The following is a 24,300-nucleotide window of genomic DNA, read 5'->3' as shown; positions in this document are numbered from 1 at the left end:
TCCTTTCAATAAAATATTGAATTCCTGAACAATAATTGAAATTTCTTTCCCCTATGTCATTAAGCATCAACTTTTGAACACATCATTTCTTTCTACCAATTTAGGCAAAAGGTTTATAAAAATCCAACGTCACAACAAACCCCCTACTTCCAAGCAATTAAACTCACCTCCAGGAGCCCAAATGCTTTGATGAATTGCACGACTAAATTACATTTTTCTTTGAAGTCCGATGTAAGAATTTTGCTCGTAAATAAGAAGAATTTCAGCTTTTATTTACTTACATACATATATCTTGTAAATATTGCTAAAATGACTTATTGGTCACTATTGAGGCATTTGCCGCTGCCACAGCTGAGTTGTGGGTAAGCCAAGCATGTCCTTGAAAATGCCACGCGCTGGTTTCTTGAATGAAGAATTTCTATTGCACATTTAGCAAAGCGCCTGGATCGTTTACAGACTGTTTTTTGAGCAGAGAAATGTATAAATTCCGTAAGTTGATTTTAATTATTCTTTCTGTTTCATCAAAAAACAAATTGATTGTAATGTTTTGACTAAAAAATAAGTAGCCATCCAAGTTTTTCACTTATCCCTCTTGTCATATTCTATTAAATGTGTGTGTGCCTCTTATTCGTGTGATACCAAAACATTTTCGCTTGCATTGCAGAAAATAATTACAATGAATTAATTGTCAATAGAATGAGTAGAAAACACACCAACTAAACAAATTTTACCATAACAACACCCGCTCATGCAAGCTCAGCAAAGCACCATTGCCTCGGAATGGAATTAAGAACTTGTGTAGACGGATGTGAAAATATGCCATAAAAGCAAAGGCAAAGAGTAACAACAAATAATTTGAGACAAAGAGGAAAACAAAAACAGTCTGGGACACGAGCAAAACAAGTAATCGCTCAGCCCACGCACAACCCTTACCAACAACAAAACCACAATAACAACAATAACGATTAGGATAAAATTAGACCATTCAGTGTCACAGTGAAGCGCCACCATTGAAGTGTTCAAGTGGTGACCCAATGTCATTGTGACAATGTGACGCAGTCGGTGTCAGCGTTAAGTTGTGAGGTCGCAGTCACGGGATATGCTCACTTACAGAATGTGTTGGAAAATGAGCTCAGCTGACGACATACCGAACAGATGGTCAGTAAAAGTAAAAACCAATCGCGCGCAGATAAATTAATTAAATTTCCAACACAGCTGTTCGGCTGTGAAGAGGTGGTAATCGAACTTGAGCACGAAGAACAAGGAGGAACAAAAAAAGGTGGCGTCAAGAAACGGAAAAACTAAAAACATTTCAGCATTTCTGAGGGTAGGGAATGCACTGAGTGGCTTTGGATTGAAATAAGTCAATAGCCAATGCTGATTTAAATTTCGAAATGAGAATTAAAATTAAGTTCATCGGCGAACAGCAGCATTTACTATGCTTAGAAGAGGGTTTACAAAGAAGAGCTGAAGAGGAATGGTGGAATCCCGTACTAGTATTTTCAGCAAAAAACCGTGGAAAAGCTTCTACTTCGCCGAAATCAATATTACTGAAGAAGTTCCTACCGCAAACTGAAAATTGAAAACTGAACAGAAAGCTATGTTACACGCACGTACACCTGGCAGAGGCAACCTGACTGCACGTTGCCCAAAAACGCGTCATTTATCAGCGCCTCGAAGTACGATACCAATATGAGTACAGAATAGCCACACCTACCATCTTGATAAGTTTCGAGGCCCATCAAAAACTACTGCCGTGCTTTGAGTCCAGAACGCGTTGATAATTCAACTACGCACAAAGCCAAGTGAAAGCCAAACTATACCTACATTTGAGCGTTAATTGAGCGTGAGCCATAACTACCACAAAATTTCACGAAGTACCATTTAGATTGCTAGTATCCGTGGTACCAGAATTGAAGTTCCTGATCAGACCTCATAGCCGAATCTACTGCCCGATAAGTTTTCTCATTGCTCCAAATCCGTTCACCCTCTCATCTTAGTCCATTGGGTTGTCAGTTTAAATGTTATCTTGAAAATTCCGTTAAAAGCTAAGTAGGCCGACTAGTGTAGAGACTCTCAGTAAAAACTATACTACCTATCAGTCCATCTAATCCCCGAGCTTTCAAATGTACCACTACCACTGTCACTTGGGCAGTGGGTACACCAGAGTCATCACTAGTGGAACCATCTGGAAGTTTCGTGTCATAGCTTCCTAGCTAACCTTACAATTTCCCTCATTGTGGCAATTGCCTAGAACCCTTATTAATTAAAGTTGATGGTAGGTTGCATGGTTTTAAAGTTGAAACAGCATTTTATATAAGCAGCTACCTTTAATTATGGTAGTAAAAATGAAAATATTATCTTCTACACTGACAATACAGCTTATGGACTCTGTTTGCACAATTCAAAAGGAACCTCAATACTCAGAAGGATGAAAGACGTCCAGAATATATACAAAAATATGCGGATATAAATGAAGATGGTTGGTTGGATGGTTGGTTGGTTAGAGTGGTGATTCATCCAGAATCCAACTAGCGCTTCCGCACCGTTTTGTTGCCACATCCTCGTTACCAAATTTTTTAACAGTTATTTACAGCAGGACTATATCCAGTCTGTGCGGTTTAGGAACTTTATTAGGTTGTTGACGTCTAAGCCAGACAATTGCTCGAGACTCTCGAACAGCGGTTTGCCCAGGGTTAACATTCTGTCCTTCCATAGGGCAGGGCATTCATAGAGGAAATGGAAGATTGTTTCAACTATGACAGTATGTGTTGTGAGGGACGCCCATTTTGGCGGCTTGTTTTCCGATAGACCAGAAGCCAGTTATGACTGTCGTGAGTCTACAGGTGTCCCGTCGTTTCATGTTTATCAATGTCGACGATTGCTTGAGGTTGTAGGTGGGCCATAACGTTCTGCTGATTTTGCATTTCATCTGGTCTTTCCATATACAATCTGCAATTCGAAGGTATTTTAGGGAAATTGCATTCTTGACCGCACCTTCTCCTGCACTTGCCTGCGTGTTAGACATAGTTTGCAAGAATCCACATAATCATACATTTGCGACTACACCGTTCTTGGTTTGTGCATCACGATGACGGGGGGTCGGGAGTTCAGGAAGTTGGTGAGGGTTTTTCGATTAATGTCTGCCTGTATGCTGTGCAATCCAGTCGTTGCAGTTATTTTGATCCTGCGTCTCGTCGGTGTAGTTGACGAAATCTCTCCTGACTCGCCTGGGAGGTAGCTCAGGCTCCAGAAAATGTGTGTAGGAGTGATTTCTATGGGGTTTTCCGACCAGATCTACCGCCCCTGATTAGCGCGCTGAGTCTCAAAATCATGTGGTCTAACTGGAAGCTTCAATTATCTGCATACAAAAATTAATACTGCATTGAAATCTATATTAGTTTGAAATTATCTACTGAGATTATTGGATTCTGATTACAAGTGGTTACAAGTGAATCATTGAAAGTATTGCCCATCGCTGGCTACTACTTCTTCCCATCTCTCCGGTAGATCTCGTATACCGTCGCGGTAAAACTATTCATCTTTTGAGACTATCCACGGATCAAGCCATTTTTTGATGTTTTCATAGGAATGGAACTGCTGGTCAACTAGACCATGTGCCATCGATCGTAACAGGTGATAATCGGACGGCGCAATAATTGGGGAATATTGCGTGTGGGGTAGAATTTCCCATTTCAGTGTTTTTCGGTAGGTTTTAACGGGTTTGGCAACGTGAGGCCGAGCGTTGTCATGCTGTAGAATCACTTTTTCATGCCTCTCCGCGTATTGCGGCCGTTTCTCGCGCACCGTAAAGACTAAGGTAAGTTAAAATAAGTTGGGAAATTAAAGCTCTTAGTTTTAGTTCGTCGAAAAGTATGCTATACTAACATATTACATTTAATACTCGTATAAAAATGTCACGGAGAGGGAGAAAATTCTGATAATTTTCAATTTTAATTTAACTACGACTATCTTTGGATAGTTACTTGTACAATGGAAAATTTATCCACACATATAATGGCAAAAAGCTCATCGTTGTTCAATTGAAGGGTACCAAAGCTAATGACTAAAGCAGCCGAAAATATATTACAATATATAAGTAGTAATTCAGTGCAAGATGGGAGACGTTACAGGAAGATGGAATTGATGTGGTATCACTCTATTTAGTACATTAAACAAAACAATATCTCAAATAGTTGGAAAAAATTTGCAGCAAAAGTAATTTCAAAGCTGATACCTGAACAGTGTGGTTTCTGACAACAAAAGTCAGTCAGATGAATAAAAATGGACTCTATATCTCTGCTTTGTCAACTTCGAAAAGGCATTCGACTCGCCCACGATGTTATATGAAAAGCACTGACATGTAAAGGAGTGCCGTCAAAGCTTAGCTTATATCGATCATCAAGAGCTTATACCAACAATTGTAGACCACTACATAACAATTCTCTAGGCAACAAAATCCCAGTGAGTACTGGGGTCCGACAGGACTGCTTTGTGTGCCCACTATTGCTCTCGACATGGTTATGACGATTGTAATGCGCGAAAAAAGAGCAGACAATATCTGTTTTCCTGCACATGACTTTACTGACATGAGTATAAAAATTCAAAGTCTTGCAGAAGTGACAATCTGCTATGGCCCCAAAATCAATATTAATAAAATCAAAACACTACAAATCAACACAACGAACAACGTTGTTGCGCAATAAATAACCAGCCGATCGAAAATGTCAACTTCTTCTGCTACCTGGGTAGCATTATTACCACCGTTGGCGGGTCTGCAACTGATGTTAATCACAGACTTCAGAAAGCAAGACAGGCCTTTGGGTAGACCGACGGGGCGCGTAACGAAATTAACTATTGAATGGAATCCACAGGGCAGCCATAGGCCAGGACGTCCAGCACATACCTGAAAAAGGCAGATCGAGCTCGAAATTGCAGCCCAAAATAAGAGCTGGTGGGAGATAAAATGTCTAGCTTTACACAGAGAAAATGGGAATATTTTAATAACGGTCCTATGTTCCTTGTAGGAATATATAAATACGAGTATATATGTAGTTTAGTGCATACATATGAAATTTTTCATTTTTTTTTCAATAAGCAATTGGAAATTCATCAGCCCGTGTCCATTTCATTTCAAATGCGAGGCATTTTTTTCTGAAATTCCTGGAACGCATAAAAATCTTTAAAGAGTTCGCTCCAAATCTACCACTCCACCCACTATCAATAATAACACGTTGGGGGACCTGGCTTCACATCGTCGGCTATCACGTCCAAAACTTTGAGATCATCAACAAAATCATTCACTATCTTAATTGTTTTATAAGAGCGTACAATTGCTGGCGTATGCCGATGATATTGACATCATCGGCCTTAACAACCGGGCTGTTAGTTCTGCCTTCTCCAAACTCGATAAAGAGGCAAAGCGAATGGGTTTGGTGGTGAACGAGGACAAAACGAAGTACCTCCTGTCATCAAACAAACAGTCGGCACACTCGCGTATCGGCACCCACGTCACTGTTGACAGTTATGATTTCGAGATTGTAAAGGGCTTCGTATATATACATTAACACCGATAACAATGTCAGCCTTGAAATCTAACGTAGAATCACCGATTGAGTAGTAAAGTCCTCTATCGACGAACAAAACTAACACTCTACAAGACTCTCATCATGCCTGTCCTAACGTATAGCGCAGAAGGGTGGACGATGACAACATCCGATGAAGCGACAGATTTTTGGACCTTTGCACGTTGGCAACGACGAATATCGCAGGCGATGGAACAATGAGCTGTATGAGCTTTACGACGACATAGACATAGCGCAGCGTATAAAGATCCAGCGGCTAAGTTGGTTGGGTCATGTCGTCCGGATAGATACAAACGCTCCGGCTTTGAAAGTATTTGATGCGGTACCAGCTGGTGGTAGTAGAGGAAGAGGAAGGCCTCCTCTGCGTTGGAAGGATCAGGTAGAGAAGGACTTGGCTTCACTTGGTGTGTCCAACTAATATAGCACGAGAAAGAAATGACTGTCGCGCTTTGTTAAGCTCGGCCAAAATCGCGTAAGCGGTAATCGCGCCAATTAAGAAGAAGAAGATCTTGATTGTGAAGTAGCAATAGTAATAGCATAGAATTTTTTTCCGCAATAATGAACTTCGTAGTGAAGTTGTATTTATTTGCAGTAACTAGAATAATTGAAGCGGAATCATTGACTTTTTCAGTACAAACTGAAATTGTTACCAGAGTTGAAGAAAAAAATAAGTTTGTACATTTTTCATATGTAACAAGGAGCTTAAAAATATTAGGTCTCGTCTTTTCGCCAATCGAGCAAGTGAAGTATGGGTGAAGCATCTCGTATCTTGGAAAGACGGGAATAAAGCTGCCTAAAATTACATTTGTTTGTAAGATAGAGAGTTATAGTAATATAGTTTTATGAGGTATAACCCTACCCGGAAGCAGCATTTTTCGTGAAGTGAGCCGAACAGAGAAGTGACCAATAGAAGAGGCCTGTTATAAGGCAAATTGAATTCGGTAGTTTGACTTATCTCATAGAAAAATGTACAGTGACTGAAATGGTTGCCTTTAAGTTCACGTCAGTTACCAGCGGAATGTATTCCGCGAAAAGACACTTTGTTTTTTAATTTATCCAAATAGTATTTTGTTATTTATTGTAACAAAAATATTTATGCTGCATTTTTAGTTCTATACATTTGTAAGGGAGTACGGACTAAATTTGTAATATTTTGCTTTTACCAGTGATTTTGTATGTTTTTGAATGAAATTCGATAGATTTTTACACGAGAAAAATTTAGCTACTTATTTCTTTAGAGGAATACTTTAGATATTTTTCGAGCACATTTTAAGCTTTTAAAATTATGTTTTTATGGTATATTTCTGGTCGCCCTACTAATAACCATGCGACTGAATTCTTGGTATTTATTACTTAGATATTTTTTGCCACAGAAGAAGTTGCCTAACGTTGTTGTTTTCATTTCAGCTACGCAATATATGGCATTTGTTGGAAACAAAAACAATAAATTGTATTCTAAATAAACATCATTTGCTTTATTGCCCTACATATTTCATTGCGAGTAAAATTACAGCAAAAACGTATGCTTTGCTAGAATTGATGGTGATTTACGGTGAACATGCACCGTCTAGTGCGACAAAATGAAAAAATATAATTGTAATATTAAGAACAAATATCATGGAAACCCAGTAAGGTTTGGTAGATTCTGAATTTCTGAAAGCGTCTGAAAATGCCTCAAGCTTGAAGCGAAATATAGAAGAAAATCATTCAGAATGGATAAATAAGCATCGTAAATACATTTTCCAACATTACAATGTCAGACTGCATATATCATAAGTCGTGAAAGCATATTTAGATGGAAAGATCCTGGAAGTGCTACCCCATCCGCCTTATTCATCAAGCACAACTGCTTCAGATTACTGATTAATTCAGCGAAGCAGTCAGAACTTGCAGGAGTTAGTTTGCCTTGATAAGTTAACTGAAATAGATTACGTTAAAATACAAAAAATTCTTCTGGCGAGGAGTTTGTACTTTGTCTTGGACCAAAATTGTAGCTGCATATGGAGCTAAGTTTTTAGTAAATAATTTTTGCGTTTTAAAAATAAGAAAATTAAATTTTATTTCACAAAAAAAAAAGCAAAATCACATATAGTTTCATGACTTTTTATCAGCTTTACGATATTTATATATATATATATATATATATATATTCCAATTTTGATAATTACTGGCATTTTCCAATGGTCAACTAATAAATAGTTTCATACTCTGTGCGCTGGCCTAACAAAAGATGTGAAGAATTATGTTACAATTAATTTCAACTTTTTATAGGCCTGAACTGGAGAAATCAATTTATGTTGAAATTTTTTCGGTACTTTTGCTTTACATTTCTGTATATGTTTGTATATAGTTGTATAATGCAAATCACGAAAGCCACATGCTGAGCTGATGCTTATACACAAAAACCATTCCCATTTTGCTCATACGCACTGTTGTACGCATGACACAAAACAAATGTAATGAATAAGAAAGTAAAGCAGTTAGTATAAGTAATCAAAGCGAAAGCAGCAGATATGGAAAAGTATTTCACCACACACCTGCATATATACACCACATATGCAACATACATGTGCCTACGTATGTTTCTACACAATTACTCTCAAGTATAATTTACATATCTCGCACATCACTCAACTGCAGCTGCAAAACCGGCATCTTATCTGAAATCATTAAACATTATCGGCTTTCCTCGTTTAACGCTGTCTATTATTTTTCGAAGCGACTGAATTTCCAGCAGCTGTGCCACTTTTGGAAATTCGCTGCTGCGCTACTCACGTCGCTCAATTAACCTGAAGTGCTTGTTTATTTGTTTTTGCTTTTGGAAGCTAAGTTTGGCGACCACTATGCATAGTACTCATACATACATACATACAGGTGCGTATACGCTAAAGCAGGTATCGCAGCCTGTACATATGTTTAGATTTGTACTTGTGGCAAAGCCTTTGTTTGTTGTAAATGTTACAGATAAGAGTAGGCGTTGCAAACGTGGTCTGCATTAAAGAAAATAATCGAGTGGCAAATACGAAATTCTCGGACACATGCTTACATATTATTGATGACAAAGTAAATATTTAAACAGACGGAATGTTGGAAAACATTTGGCACACATGCGATAGCACTGGGGAACTCTTGTTTTTGATTTCCATATTAGGTTGGGTTCTTTGAGTTCCTAGAATTTTTCAATAATTTGAACGCTTGAATTTAAAACGAAAGTAGAAGAAAACTTGTATTATATGAATTTTAAAAAATTTAATATTTTTATATTAAATTTTTATAATTTATAGTTGTAAAATTTATTTTAGAAACATTTAGTGATAAATTTTCTTTGTTGTTCTTCTCAATTATATTTTTTGAAGTTTATTGAAAGTCTTTTGGAGCTACTATTTCCTCACACGATAAATAAACTGAGCTTTACAGAACGAGCACATAAATTATTAATAACTCTAAAGTGCTGTTTAACTATTTCGTTTTCTCACCTATGTGACAAGAATAGAAATTCACAATTTTATCCATCTGTTTTCATGTTTTGATGCCGGTAAGCAAAACCAGCTGCTCCTCATTAACTTACATTGCCTCAATGAGTTTCATTTCAGTTAAAGCTGTACTTGTAAGCTTTTAAAGAGCACATAAATATCATTCATTTCTCAGGCCCGAGAATTTAATAAGTTTTGGGCGAGAGAAATTATATTTACCGCCATAATAAAGTGAAGTGTAATGATAGAAAACAGTTGAGAAAATGGCGCTTGAACTCTACTGGAAGCGTCTTCATTGTATAAAACCGCAATCACTCTGATTTTTTACAAGAGTTTCATAAATTTTATTTTATCTATCATTTTTAGATTTCTTAAACTTCTTTCAGATATTATCGTCCCTCTTATGCTAGAAGCTTGATAATGTTGGAAAATCAAGTTTGAAATCTTACTGCTCTCGCAAAATTGGCTGATTTGGTTTCTGATAAATAAAAAATTTTTTTTGGTTTTTTGGATATTGGTACAATATAAAATATGTGAAGGTTAATCAAGCCAACCTATTTACTCAAACCCGGAAAATTTGCACATTTATAATTTTGCCATAGAGAGGGCGATATAGAGTTTCAAATTCGAATGCAAGATATTTTATTATTTCTGAAATTATATTTATATGTCTATTTAAATAATTTGAACGATTTTTTATAATAAAATATTTATTATTTTCTTGAACTTCCGCTAAAAGTTATTATTGATACTTATTAAATGTTTTGTAATTATTTTTTCTTAACTTCCTGAATGTCATTGAATTTTAACGGAATATTTTAGTGTATAAAAATTTGAAAAATTTATAAATTTTTGTATGAATTGAACTTTTTCCGAAACTTTTAAAAATTAGTTTAGTTAAATAGAGCTTTGAGGCTGTTTTCTCTTAAAAATAAGTGGTTTATTGAGATTTTGTTCAGTACCCTTGAATTTTTTTGTATATAAAAACCAAATTTCGAAGTTTAATATTTTGTACAAGTGAAATTGCTGAGCGGGAACAAACCAAACACACATTTTATTAACTACAATAAGAGCTTTGTTAAGAGCGTCCATTGTTTTTTTTTCATATCGAAAATATTTATTTACTTTCAAAATCTGTAGCAAAATTAAGTTGTTTTATTAATATTGGAAAATCTGGAATTTTCCGCAATTATGTTTCACTTTTTTTATTTAGAACCTAACCTTTATTTTTACATTTTTGACGGAAATCACTGGATGACTCCAATAAAGTTATATATGTACTTATTAATTTTTTCTACCATACTTCAAATATTAATATAAAATTGTTTAATTTTATTTTGTTTTATTTACCATATATATTTTGTTTAATAAATCTTTTTTTTTAATTTGAAATTTCGGTTTTTCTATGCAGGAATGTATTTTTTATTAAAATAAACAAACAATTTTTGCAACACAACTGCATTAAACTTTCTTAGAGTTTATTTTATTCTACAGCAAAATCTCCCACTATGCACATATGTGGGCACAATGAAATCAAATAGAAAAATTTTTTTTTTTTTCCAAGTGCTAATTTTAATAATTTTTCAACTCCATTCAAAGAACTTCTCGAATCACAGTTCAACTTCTTTTTGCGCGCACATTTAACTAATCTCCACTTTTATACAACTATTTTATAATGTATACAGAGGCATGTAAATATGTACATATATGCAAATGGTTGTAAGAAAAGGAATTGAACTCTACTACACGCCACGTTCCGCTAAACACTTTCGACGACGTACGTTTCTCACGACAGTTGCACACTAAATAAATCTCAGGTTGCGGCACTTTTCCTTGTTAGGCGACAGCAGCAGCGGCAGCAAAAGCAGCACCATCACCTAACAGCTGATGCCGAAGTTGAAATTGAACAATTGATATAAAGAAAACAAACAAAACAAAAAAGCGACAAACTTGTTGGTTTTTAAGCGCCGCCGCTAAATGCCGAATGTGTACCGGGCGCCCGATGCAGCTGGTAGCCACGACTTTGCCGGCACAATAACTACGCATACCAATACCAATGTATCCACCATCGCCGCTCAATCGTGTGTCTGTCATGTGCGTCGACGCTGCTCTGCTTACTTTGCAATCGATTCGGTATCTCTCTAGCAGAGCTATGCTGGCGTTGGCACCGACGCTGCGTAAATTTCCAATGTTAATTTGCTTTAAACATCTATCCAGTCACATTTCCAGTGCGTGTGGTCGTTAGCTGGCACAAGCTTTTACGTGTCCGCTTATCACTCCTATTCAATTTTGCTTTGCTGCTGTTGCTATCACCATTTATTTCTTGCTTTGTTTCGAAACAATTGGGAGATTTTAAATGCTAACCCAATTGACTATAGAACTTACTTCGGTTTTAAAGGATGTTTTCAAATATTTACATCCCTTCGGAAAATTTACAAATATGCATTTATTTAGTTGCTTTATTAAATATATATTATTGTTATAATTATTTATCGTGTGTTTTCCAAACTTAATTAATAGTAAAAAATAGTCAATTTAACGAATACATTTTGGAGAGACAAAGGGATACTATCCGAAATGATATGTGATGAAAATAGAACAACATGTATAGTAGTTGGTATTTACACCGGGCACTGCCTAATGGGGTCGCATAGGAAACGTAAGGGGTTTTCTTCTAATGACTTCTATCGCAGCTGCAGGAACCAAAAGGAAGTGAAGAGGGCTGAACGCTTTCTCTGCCATTGTCTCGCTTTTTTCGAAGCCCGACCTTGCTGTCAATGCATGGCAGACTTAGAAACTGCAGCCATCACAATATTTCATCATTTATTAGTTAGAGATCCGAAGCGGTTTCACCACATTCTGGTTTGGACTGTATTAAAAATCGAATTGAAAGGGTGGATGAAAGCAAGCCCAAATATATTGGCCCACAAATCATCCTCAGTTGATCAGCCTTCTACTACAAATAACTACGGAGTGGTAGGTAACATAATTTACTCAAGTCGTTGTTCAGACCATAGATGACTAGATGCTGAGCTCTTTTACTTTATGTGAAAGCGCACCCAGGCCGCACTGCCAGTATCTGTGTTGATGAATAGCCGCTAGACGGAATGGCGGAATGAAGAAAGTAAATACTAAAGTTAGTGCAGAATTGAAATTTTAAGCAAAAAATACCAAAAGTAAAGAAAAAGTGGGCTAAATTATGTGTCGTGAGACAATAAGTTTTCAAATCCCAAGCCAGGAGAAGAAAATAATTGAATTGAAATTGTACTGTGATCTCCTTATATATATCTATATATGTAATTGACCCTTACACCCTTTATTGTATGTTTAGCCGAGCTCTTCTCCTTTTTGTAGGGCGAGTCTTGATATTCTTCCACAAATGAATCACTTTAATTTCTGATATTTTATCAAATAAAATTTTTTTCCTAGCTATAAAAAATGAAAAGCTATTTTTGTTAACATGTGTGTTTTTACCCAATTTGTATGCTATAAATATTCAAAAAAATTGTATATACCTTTATATTTCAGTTTTTCGCCTTCATTAGTTTGATTTTCAATGTATGATAATTTCATTAAAATCAAATTTTTGTTTTTTGCTTATTTATGTATTTTATACTGATTGGGCTTATTTTTAGTGCATCTACTATGTGTACAGTCTGGTCCAATTTATTAGAGGCAGCAAATTTTATGGAAGAAAATAGTTATTAAAGCAACCGAATTTGATCTAGAAATCCACGGTTTTCTGATAATTTAAGTGTAGACTGTACTTTCCTTGAAAATAAATATGAATCAAAATATTATTCCATCTAACGGTAGTTCGCAGCAGGTGTAATATTGTGCTTGATTTATTGGTTCACTTGAATGAAAGGATTTTTTTTTTTACTTTTGTTATCTAAAGCTTAATAGTTTGTGCTTCCACAATGTTTATAAATTACTTCGTAAATACGTTGATGAATGGATTTGTACAAATTCTCCAGATAGCCTAATGAAATTTCAGACCAGGTCATTTTAATGATACAAATTAAAGCATTTTTGCCATGCCCATAGATTTTCAATAATGTTCAGATCTGGAGAATATGGTGGCCATGCTAAATTTTCAACCTTTTGAGACGCAATCCAAGTTTTGACAACACTTCAAGTGTGTACAGGTGCATTATCATATAGAAAGATCCAATTAATAGATTCAAATATTCCACGAATCCGTGGAAAAGATGATTCTAATTGAGCTTTATAGCTGTTTCCCGTCATTTTGTAGTCTACAATTTTTAATTCGAATACCATAATGGTACCTTTCATGGTACCTTTCCACCTTTCTTAAGCCATGGAAATAGAATTGTATCCATCGGGCTCATCCAGATTATAATTCATTTCGTCACTAAATACTACTTTTTTCGATTTACCGAAATCGCTTTTTGTAACAGAACTCCTTGCGGCGGCGTTCTTTGAGAAATTTATTAAATTTTTTTTGTAATTTTTTATGTTTGAGGGAAGTGGCGAATCGAAGGCGCCTTATGGTTCGGACGGCAACAAAGTAACAAAAGTAATGGCTAGATGATTTTTTCGTACAGCAGCAATCACATGTCGTAAACAAACCGCTGTCAAAACCCTTATTACGTCAGCAAATGAGCTAATTCCTTCAAATTCGCTCAGAGTCGAGTAGCCGTCGGAAGTTATCACACTCTTGTATTCTGTACATCGTGGGATGTTCCATACATTAAAGCAGAGATATCATCTTACTTCATGAACGCAACATCTACTTATATGAAATTCGCCAAACATTTTTTATTCTTTATTTTATTTTGTTTTAATGCTCCACCGCAACTAAATCGTCAAGTGATTTCTTTTGAAAGGAGTATCCAAATACTAACATACATAAGTGTCAGGTTCTTCAAACACAATATGATCGGCTTCAATTGTTTGTATTTGTTGTACTTAACGAAAATATAATTGATCACAAGCCACTCGATTAACGGGAAATCGAAGACACTTGAACGCAGGCATTAGGAAGAAAAAATAAAATATGCAGAGAAGCAACTAACAAATTCAGTAATTATTACTTGAAAAAAAGCAATCCACTGTCTCCACCGCGATGGACAGGCGACAAGACAGATAGACGGCACAATATGTTTGCAAGTATGCAAGAACAAATAAATACTCTCACACGCACCTTTGTATGATAGTTTCAAGCGAATCAATTTCGCATTTCCTCAGCACTCATTTAATTCATTTAAGTGGAATCGAACGTAATCCGAGAGGCAAGTAGGTGGCTCGTGGGCACATTTACTTCTAATGCAATAAAATATGGCAAAGCGATCCCTATAACGGTAGCGTAGTGACAAAAATGTCAACTCTCTGCCGGTTAGCTGCAGTCTGTCCACACATACACACACCTTCAGCGATGAATAGACACAGTCATGAGCGTAGCTTCTTGAAAGTGTAGCCAAACACCATAAGCAAATTAAAAACAATTGTGACTCAAAAGCTCGTAAAGTGAATACGAAGTTATTCCGATAGCAATTTCATTATAAAATACAGCAACACCGCAGTTTGTTCCACACGTGTGCACACTTTAAGATAGGGATAAAAGTATATATTTGACCTGTGCGAAACTATGCTTGGCATCAAACGTGTAGGCCACATTCAGCAAACTCACCTAGTTATATGTAGAAATATATGATTTCTTTAACACAAAGTTGGTTAATCCAGTAAACATTATTCCCGGATTGTCTTGTGCCAAGATCAAATATTTATGTCACCTTACTTTCTTCCAAAGTAGCGACAAAGCAACAGCATTGAGAAACTAGGCAAATATTCTTCGTCTTCTTGCCGCTTAAGCGATTTTGACCGAATTTAACAAAGCGTGCCAGTCGTTTCTTTCTCATGCTAACTGGCGCCTGATGGACACACAAAGTGAAGCCAAGAGGAGGACTTCCTTTTCCTGTGCTACCACCAGCTGGTACCACATGGAGTACTTTCGGAGCGCTTTCATCCATTCGGACGACATGACTCAGCCAACGAAGCCGCTAGGCCTTTATTCGCTACGCTTTGTATGTATATATCATCGTAAAACTCATGCAGCTCCATCGCCTACAACACTCATCGTCACCAACGTGCAAAGGTCCAAAAATCTTCCGCAGAATCTTTCTCTCAAACATTCCAAGGGACGCCTCATCGGATATTGTCATTGTCATCGGCAAATATTATTTTCGCAAAATTCTAAATTCATCTTACGGTAAATTATTTTACTTAAATTATTTTTATCAGTGTGCTATTTTTTCATTCTTTTCTATGACTTAAAATATCCTATTAAATGAAAGCCGCCTTCTACTCGCTAATACTCAGCGGGCGGCGAAGTATTGAAGCAACTGGTATAAGTTAAATAGATGGGCGTCATTAAAAACGAGCTGTCATAAATCACATATTTGGAAGCACTTAGGACTGAGTTTTTTTTTGTATTTTGTAAACAAAATTAAATATGATAAAATTTTGTGTGCAAAAAGAAACTACGCTCAAAAAAGTTTGCTGAAATTTACATAGCAAGCGCAAAAATGGGCAACGAACGACTAAGGCTAGTAAGAATGTCTTTTATTTGTAATTTAGGTGCGTGTAATGAAGAATATCTTTTCAGGCTTCTCAATACTTAGAAAACGAAGAAATGCTCAAGAGCGGGAGTGGAGGTGTATTGGTAAATTTATATAATGTAAATCCAGTTCCAGTTCAAGTAGTCATGCGTTGAGCAATCTTCAATTTTTGCTTCATTGTATAGAGAAAGAGTCGTCACTGCCAGAAAATACTTTATTTTTAATTTTGTATTTTTCCCCGTCTTACGTGATCTTGTATCGTTGAGTCATGCTTAACATCGAATTTAATGAAGGCTTTCTAATGTTGAGTTCAGTTCAATTACTTTGTTGTTGCAAATGTTTTCTTACTTGTTGTTGCAAATGAACCTCAACATAACGAGCACAGAAATGAAGAATCGAAAGCAGCTAAAGTATGCACTAAAGTGAAGAAGTACTTGACTTAGTTGGTGTGTCCAACTGATGCCAGATATCACGATTAATAAACAACTGGTGCGCTCCGTTAAACTCGACCGAAATCGCTTAAGCGGTTATCCTTCCAATCACGAAGAAGAATATCAATACTATGCCACCCCAATATTTGATCAAAATAAAAAAAAATGTAAATCCTTTTTCATTCAAAGACAACCTTGAATCACACTTCAAGCTGTTCCCGCCAGTTCCGCCTCTAGCAATTAGCGAGTCAGTTGTTCAATGGCAGCATGTATAATTTGCATAATTGAAATTCGATTTCACGCGAATTAATAAGTAATAACTTAAGTAATAAAACAGATGTAAAGTCATGCACTTTTAATTACTTATTTATATTGTTTGTACTAAACATTTTTTATATTTATTTATTAGTTAATTTTTACTATCTGCATGGTTGTAAAAAATCAAATGGAATTAATTGAAAAGAAAAGATATACATTTTTCGTTAAATTAGTTACTAAGCCCACCTTGACATTACGAATGGATTATCTTAGTTTTCTATGCTACGGTATATTTGGTATGGTCAATAAATAGTTAAAAAACTAAATTTAACTATTTATTGTTATTTAAAAATAATATGGAAATAAATAAAAATAAATCCGGATTTCATTAAATGCTAATTTACATATATTAATATTCTCATTCACTTTTTGGGGGATCAAAGCTCCCACTTCTTGCACATTCTTATATTTACATACAACGATAATAGTTTCACCATTCAACACATCAACAGATGAGTATTTTTTGTCTATTTTGTGGTAACGGGTTCAAATGCTCCACACAAATATTTTTTTACTGTAACTCTATGCGAACACTGAAGCATCAAATCAAACTTGAATCCCAGAAATATTATAAATTAAAAACTGAAATGTGCTTAAGCGCTAATTTTGTTAGTCTCTATTGAAAAAAATGTTTTGGTCAAATATAAATATACAGGGTCCATACGGTAGTTGAGAACATGATATAACTTTCCGCAACCATTACTTCTCTTTTTGCTCTTTTTCAAACACGACACGGAGGGCTACGACTTAACTCAAGAAATGAAGAGGCATGCCGTTAACGTCGCTATAAGTGCAAATCACACCGATTTAGAAATCTCTAGTACTCTTAAGTGTGCCCGTTCATTCGTTCATAAGGTTCGCCATAAATTGGAAATATCAGTAGACGATTCAAAATCTGTTGCAAAACTCAAAAAAAATACGAGGAACGTTCTGACACTGTTCAATCTGCAGAATTTATTCAACAAGAGAATAAGGATTCTTGTGAGGAAGGGTGTTATCCGTCGAGTTATCCATGAGGATCTCCGGTATAAATCCTACGTTATGCGCAGAAAACATAAACACAAGAACAGCGAGTTATCAGATCAAAACCTCTAATGAATCTTTCAACAAGACTCAACTTCTTCCCACAAAGCAAAGGCACACCAGATTGGATGTTTGAAAATTTCCTTGACCTCATAACACCGAACTTATGACTGCTTAAGTTCCCAGACCTTTATCCGCTGGATTACTACTTATGGGGCGTAGTTGAGCGTGAAACAAATAAGCATCAGCATTACACCATTTCTTCTCTCACAGCTGCAATTAATGCCGTTATGGTCAATATGAATAAGGGACATTTGATTCGGGCTTGCAATCGTTTCAGGGCCCGGGTCGAGGGGGTTATTGCATCTAATGGAAAATTTTATTGAATGATTTAATAGATTTATAAGAAGTTAAGGTTGTGTAAAAAATTCGTGAAGTTTCATTGAATTTTATTCAAAATAAAAGTTTTAATTTTACTCGCAAGTTGTCCTCAAATACCGGACGCACCCTGTATGTAAGTTACCTTGCTAGTGTGATATATTTCATGTAGCATAATTTATCTCACGGAAATCCTGAGTATGTTTCATTGACTGTTTTGAATTGGCAATTCATCATACATACACGTATACACACGAGTACATATATATGTATGTACTCGTCTCTCAATTTCAAAACCAAACATACTTACATGGAAATCTAAATCATCTAAACAGAATAATGCCGGCAAGAAATCTCCCATCGTAAACTAAGTATTCGTGAACTTGCAGCTTATTGTTAGTTGGAAGTGCCTTAGGAAATGGAGACAATGGGAAATTGTAATTAGACCGATATGAAGATATCCAGTTGAACTTCGAGCGATAAATATTCAATGAGACCTTCATCTAAAGCTGGTATTGATCAGTTATCTTTACTTAAGACTAGAAATAAGCAGTTTTCTGAGTAAATTTGTAAACGTATGGCTCTAATAAGATTCTTTTTTGACTAGAAAAGTTAAGCTATTAGAGAGTTAATTTTCTGAAAAAGATTATTAGGCACTATCGACACATGAATTAATAAAGAAATTAAGTTATGTGGGACGTAAATTCATAGGATATACGGAAGAATATTTACATAGATATTTAAATAAAAGACTTATGGCTTAAATCAATTTTCTCAGATCCGCTCTAATTAAGTAATCTGTCATTTTTTCGATGTTTTGCTGAGAAGGAGTCTTTAGTATTTCCAACGGAAGATGGTTGTTGAAACTTGTGTTCCCGAGATTCATAAAATGCGTGCAGTCGTCCAACAGGTGTTTAACTGTTAATGTTGACAGGGTTCAAGAAGGGGCAGGGAGGTGTCCTCTCACCATTTAAAATATGGGAGTGTTTACCGACTGTGTGCCCAATAAGACGTCGGATGAAGGCAGTTATATCCTTGGTACGGCATATGGCTTGATAGTTGGGTTTAGTACCAGTTGTATTTAAGCTTGCCTAATGGTGTTGCATTGTCTCTACATCCCTCAGTTCTTTTTGATTCAAAATATTTATTAATGAGTCCGTAGATGTCATTCTTCAGCATAAAATCAAATGTGTGCAACGGTTCCATTGCTGCAGCCTTCGCTTTTTGGTCGGCAAGTTCGGCCCCTTTAATACCAACGTGGCCAGGAATCCACATTATTTTGACTTTATTAATATGCTCCGTATGCTTGAAATAAGGTGTGATTTGTTTCTTATGTTCATAATACTTGATATTGTAGACTTGCTATCCGAACAAATGATTGTTTTTTCATTAGTTTTTGATGCAACTATTATGGCATTGTATATTGCTGTAGCTTCTGCTGTGTACACAGAACAGTAGTAAGGTAGTTGACCCTTCGTTATTGTTTCACCATCAGCATTCACTAATGCAAAAGTGGTGTGGGCTAGAGTTTTTGAACCATCAGTGTAGATCATTTTCCATTCAGGTCTAAATGGTGCGACGCATTCTTCAAACCTACGCTGGTATGCTGGTATTATAATGAACTGGTGTTGGATTTAGGAAATGTTGCTATACCAAAAAAGACTGAAGACTTTCTAAAATGCCAAGGCGGTGAACTAATTGGGGGCCTTAATTGTGGCCGTGAGGTTACTCCCAGTTTGTTAGCATATTCCAGTGCTCTTAGTATAGTTGACTTGCGATTGTGCACTTTACTTGCAGGAAATAATGATGAGGAGGCCTCGTGTAGAATGCTATTGTTGCAATAGAAATTTTGGGATGAGACTCATTGTGGAGTATTCTGTTCTCTCCGGAATGTTGGGTAGCCCTGTTTCCACCAATATGTACTGTATCGAAGATGTTGGAAAGGCTCGAACGCTTCTGTGGACGGCCGCGTGGTATGTTGGAAAAATTAGCTTTAGATTACTTTTGGCGCAGTGTCCGTATATTGGCAAACCATAGTCGATTTTCGACAAGATGAGAGCCCTAGTAATATTTATCAGATTTGTGGTATGATACTCAACCTGGCAGCTAAGTTCTTTTTTAAATCTAAACAGTGTTCCCTAAAAGTTAGACCCTTTTTAAAAATAAGAAATAAGAAAAGATTTACATTTATTAAGCGAGAGGTTCCCGCCTGAGCATATGCACCATCTTGAGATGTCGGTCAGAATATCTGCGAAATGCGGTCTGACCCTGGAATTTTCCCGGTTAGGTTAGAAAGTGTAGTCTCAAATTCTAAATATGGTATTTCTGATTCTATTAGGCTTGCCTGCGAGTTTGGCTTGTTATAAACCTGGTTAAGAGTGTCGTTTTTCATTGTTATAAAGTTTTTATTATAATTTGAATTGCTGGAAAATTTATAACAACTAAAGGCAAAACGTTCAGCTATTAGCTTAGATTCACAAATTGGACCGCTAGGACTATTCATAAAATTAATAGAAGTTGGGGAGAATGAGCCTGCAATCCGTTGTATGTCGGACCAAATCTTTTTAGGACTAGAAGTGGGAGTTATATCCTCAGTTAGAGCTTCAAAGCACTTTCGCTTTGCTTCCTTTTATTTTTTACGAAAAACTGCATTTGATTTTATGTATAGAATCAGGTTCGCTTCTTTCCTTGTTCTTTTATATTCTGTCCAATTGGGCTGCTTTATATTTCTTAAATTAGCTAGTTCATTTGACCAGTACGGCACTACTTTTTTGTATAACCTGTAACTTGTTTGAGGTATAGACATATGTGCCGCATGTTAATATTATTGGAAACAGGTAGTCCTGTAGAAGAAATAGCTGCAATATGCATTATGACCAATCTGCCTTTTTTGTTAAAAACTTTGGCTTTGGATAACATTTATTTGTAGTGGGTGTGGCTAATTCAGTGACAATTGGATAATGGTTACTGCCTGATAGGCTATCAAGAATATGGCTATTTAGCTTTGGGGCAATACTTGAAGAGCATATGGAAAGGTCAACGTGCGTCCAGGAGTTATGCGTAGAAAAGTGAGTAGGGAATCCGTCGTTTAAAACATTCAAACTATCGGTAAGTATTAAATTTTCTAAAATAGTGCCTCTTTGATTAGTTGAAGGAGAGCCCCATAGTGGAGTCCAACTAAGAGAATGGGTGTGGAAACCGAGTTTAAAATAAGTTTTACTTCCACTAATGTAAAATTTTGTTGTGGAGAAATATAAGCACAAATGATGGTTAGTTTGAGGCCTATGGAGACTTCCACGGCTATTTATTTATTTATTTAATTATTTATTAGAAATATAATTATAAATAACTATATTACATTACGAAAGGGACTGGTAGCTAGGACTATCGGCTAATACAGAAATATTTGATTGAATTTGTAAACATTTATGAGGAATATCTTTTTTTATTAAAACTGCGATACCTTATTTATTCGTTGTTTCCTGAGTTAAGTTTCGAAAATAACCAATGTATTGCTTAGGGTCATGAACCTCTCTATTTACAGCAAGGTGAGTTTCTTGCAAAGCAATAATATTTGGTGACTGTTCTTTGATGAGTATTTCTAATTCTGTATAGTTGTTGTAGAAGCCGTTTAGGTTCCACTGTAAAACTTTAAACATAAAGAAACAAGAGTGAAAAAGTGAGAAGAAATTAAAATTCTTCCTCATCTTTAACCGTCATAGTGTGCTTACAATCGAGTTGAGCAGGTTGTTGTATTGCTATTGAGTTAGTTTGTGTATTGCTGAGAGTTAAGTTTTGAGTGTGGTGAGATTGTGATTGCAGTTCGCTGATGAATCGTGGTAATGAGTTAGTTATTGATGAACAAGAGTTGATAGCCATGTTATTATGAATGTTGTTGAAGGTGGACTGGAGAAAATCAAAGGTTTGAGGTTGTGAGTTAGAGATTAAAGTAGTGTTCTTGCTTTGCATATTGTTGGAGGTGGGATTGATCGGAGAGGAAGTTTGATAATCTGAGTTGTTGTTAAAATGTGGAGTAAGATTTAAAATAGTGTTGCTAAGGTTGGAAGTTGTGTTGGAATGAGAGACCTGCCGAATTTGTAGGAGCATCGGAAAGCGTAATTTGCATCGGTAGAATTGATCTGCTTCTGCTGCTCATTGCTTTTTAAAACTTGAGTGAAAGAGGTATTAGAGAGAAAGGGGATTTGAGACTTGTATATTCTTATAGGTTAACGCATGAAGCATTTATTCTCAGGCTTTATTTTCAAAACCTGTTTTGCTTGAAGGTATTTTGGGCAAGTGTTTGATGACATAAAGCACGCAAGCAGTTCTCTTCACCGTGAGGAGGGAAATTGCAATTGTATGACCTAAAAGTTGGCATGATTTGCAGCTCATAGGATTTGGAAAATTAGGTTTTACACGTGCAGTGCGCCATGAAACTTCAACTTTTTCTGGAAATTTATAGATCAAACGACAAAAGAACAACACCACTTGGTACATGTGCTTTATTTATGATTTTTTTTAATTTAAACACTGCTATTACACCTTGTTCTTTCATGTTTTCTATGATTTCTTCGTCCGGCACATCGTTCAAACACAGTGCATAAATTGTACCTTAAGAGAAGTTTAGATTTTCTTGAAAGTTAACCTTCACATCACAAATTCCATTCAATCGCTTGACCGCTATAAATTTGTTTGCAACCGAGGGAGTTTTCACTAGCAGAAGTATATTTCCGTCGCGCAATTCGGTGATAGAAATTATTTCTTTGCTTATTATCTCAATTGCTTTATGTACAGCAAAACATGAGTACTTAGACAGTGGTTTAGCTGCATCAGCAGCAGAAATAGTGATACATTTGAGGTTATCTTGTTTCGAGTTAGGAAGTTCGGGCTAGTCTAGAGCTTTGTATGTGGTTTTTTTTTCCTTTTCGGTTTGGGTCTTGAGGAAAGCAAGGCAAACTTGTTATCCACCAAGTTAGGTGGCCCAGGGGCCATTGTAGTTCTTACTTTATACCAGAACACTTGCAATGAACGTAGAACTGTAAAAGAAATAGTTCCGTACGATAGAACAGTGATTAACGGTAAAGAGATACTTTGGTGAGAAACCAAGAGAAAAAGCACAGTCTGAAAGGCACGTCCAATAGCGATGAGTATCAGTCGGAGACGTCTTCATATATACTCGGGTAAGAGTTTCAGATGTATGGAAAATTTAAAAACAATTAGGAAGAATTTAAACATTTCACAACATATTTATGTTTTCACTACAAAATATTTCTAAATTACTTCTGTTTTTTAAATCCCCAAAATGGAACTTTTTATATTGTTAATTTTCAAGAATGTCTGAATTTTATGAAGTGAATCAATTGAAGTGGCTTAAGCACGTCACCATTTCTTTGAAAAATATGTATTTCCGTAATACCTATCAGTCTTACACTCGGGAATCGGCGCTTATTGTTTGAATTTTAAACAAAGAAAATCAATTGTGAAGCAATACGTAATACGTTGAGTGGCAGCATTGAGTAAGTAATAAGATAGAGAGATTCACAATGCTTTCTGTTTAAATGCTTTAGAAAAAATAAATTTGAACCTCATTTTTGACTTAATTTCATAGAATTTAAAAGCTATGAAAATCCCAAAAAACAAACCCAAATATCAAGGATTCAGCCCACTAAGGAACAAATTTTTAGCAAAATTTATCCATATAGAGGCGCCGGACTCTACGTCGTTTATCCTTTGTGTATACGAGCTAAGCCCTCATTGGTCGCCTCGACACGATGATTTGTCTATCCTCTTCTTTTGATATCTACTTTTCATACTTCTTACATTCCAAAAAGACGGGCAATATATTATATTTGAGTGGAAATGGTGAGTTCGCTGACACATACAAAATAATTTTAGTTCGGGAATGTGACTCTATGTTATTACATACTTCACTACCACACTCTAACTATGATAAACTCACTTTCAATAAATATAAAATACCAACCGAGAGAGAAATGTGAAATACCAAAGAAAAGAAGTATACGTTTATTGAACAGAGTTTGGACTCCCAAAAATGTAGAGTTTTTTGTTTGCTAGACCCAAACCTGATAGAACCTTTTGCTTTTAAGTACTAAGTTTAAGAGCATTCTTGGAATGCGCATTTTAAAAATTCTAAGACTTTTGGAAAATAAATTGCCTTTATTAGCGGAAGAGATCAGTCATTAGCTTCGTTTCTATATATATGTAATTGGCGCGTACACGCTTTTTGTGTATTTGGCCGAGCTCCTCCTCCTATTTGTGGTGTGCGTCTTGATGTTGTTCCACAAATGGAGGGACCTACAGGCTTAAGCCGACTCCGAACGGCTTTTTCATGGCAGAAATATACTCGGAGGTTTGCCATTGCCTGCCGAGGGCCGACCGCTATTAGAAAAATGTTTTTCTTAATTTTGGTGTTTCACCGAGATTCGAACCGACGTTCTCTCTGTGAATTTCGGATGGTAGTCACGCACCAACCCATTCGGCTGAGGCGGCC

The 24,300-nt window shown here is 36.0% G+C and overlaps 1 protein-coding gene across 1 annotated transcript in view; it reads right to left on the bottom strand.

Annotated features, from left to right (window-relative positions):
• Nucleotides 1–10,554, bottom strand: part of LOC128865067 (P protein) — a 111,589-nt gene extending 101,035 nt beyond the window's left edge. Inside the window, exon 1 of the mRNA XM_054105001.1 lies at nucleotides 10,409–10,554. The gene's annotated coding sequence lies outside the window, so the exon portion shown is untranslated. The remainder of the gene's footprint in view (nucleotides 1–10,408) is intronic.
• Between the last annotated feature and the right edge of the window lie 13,746 nt (nucleotides 10,555–24,300).

The sequence above is a fragment of the Anastrepha ludens genome, chromosome 5 (genome assembly GCF_028408465.1).
Source record: "Anastrepha ludens isolate Willacy chromosome 5, idAnaLude1.1, whole genome shotgun sequence".
NCBI lineage: Eukaryota > Metazoa > Arthropoda > Insecta > Diptera > Tephritidae > Anastrepha > Anastrepha ludens.
The sequence above is the reverse complement of the archived record's forward strand: the minus strand, read 5'-3'. Positions and strand labels throughout refer to the sequence as shown.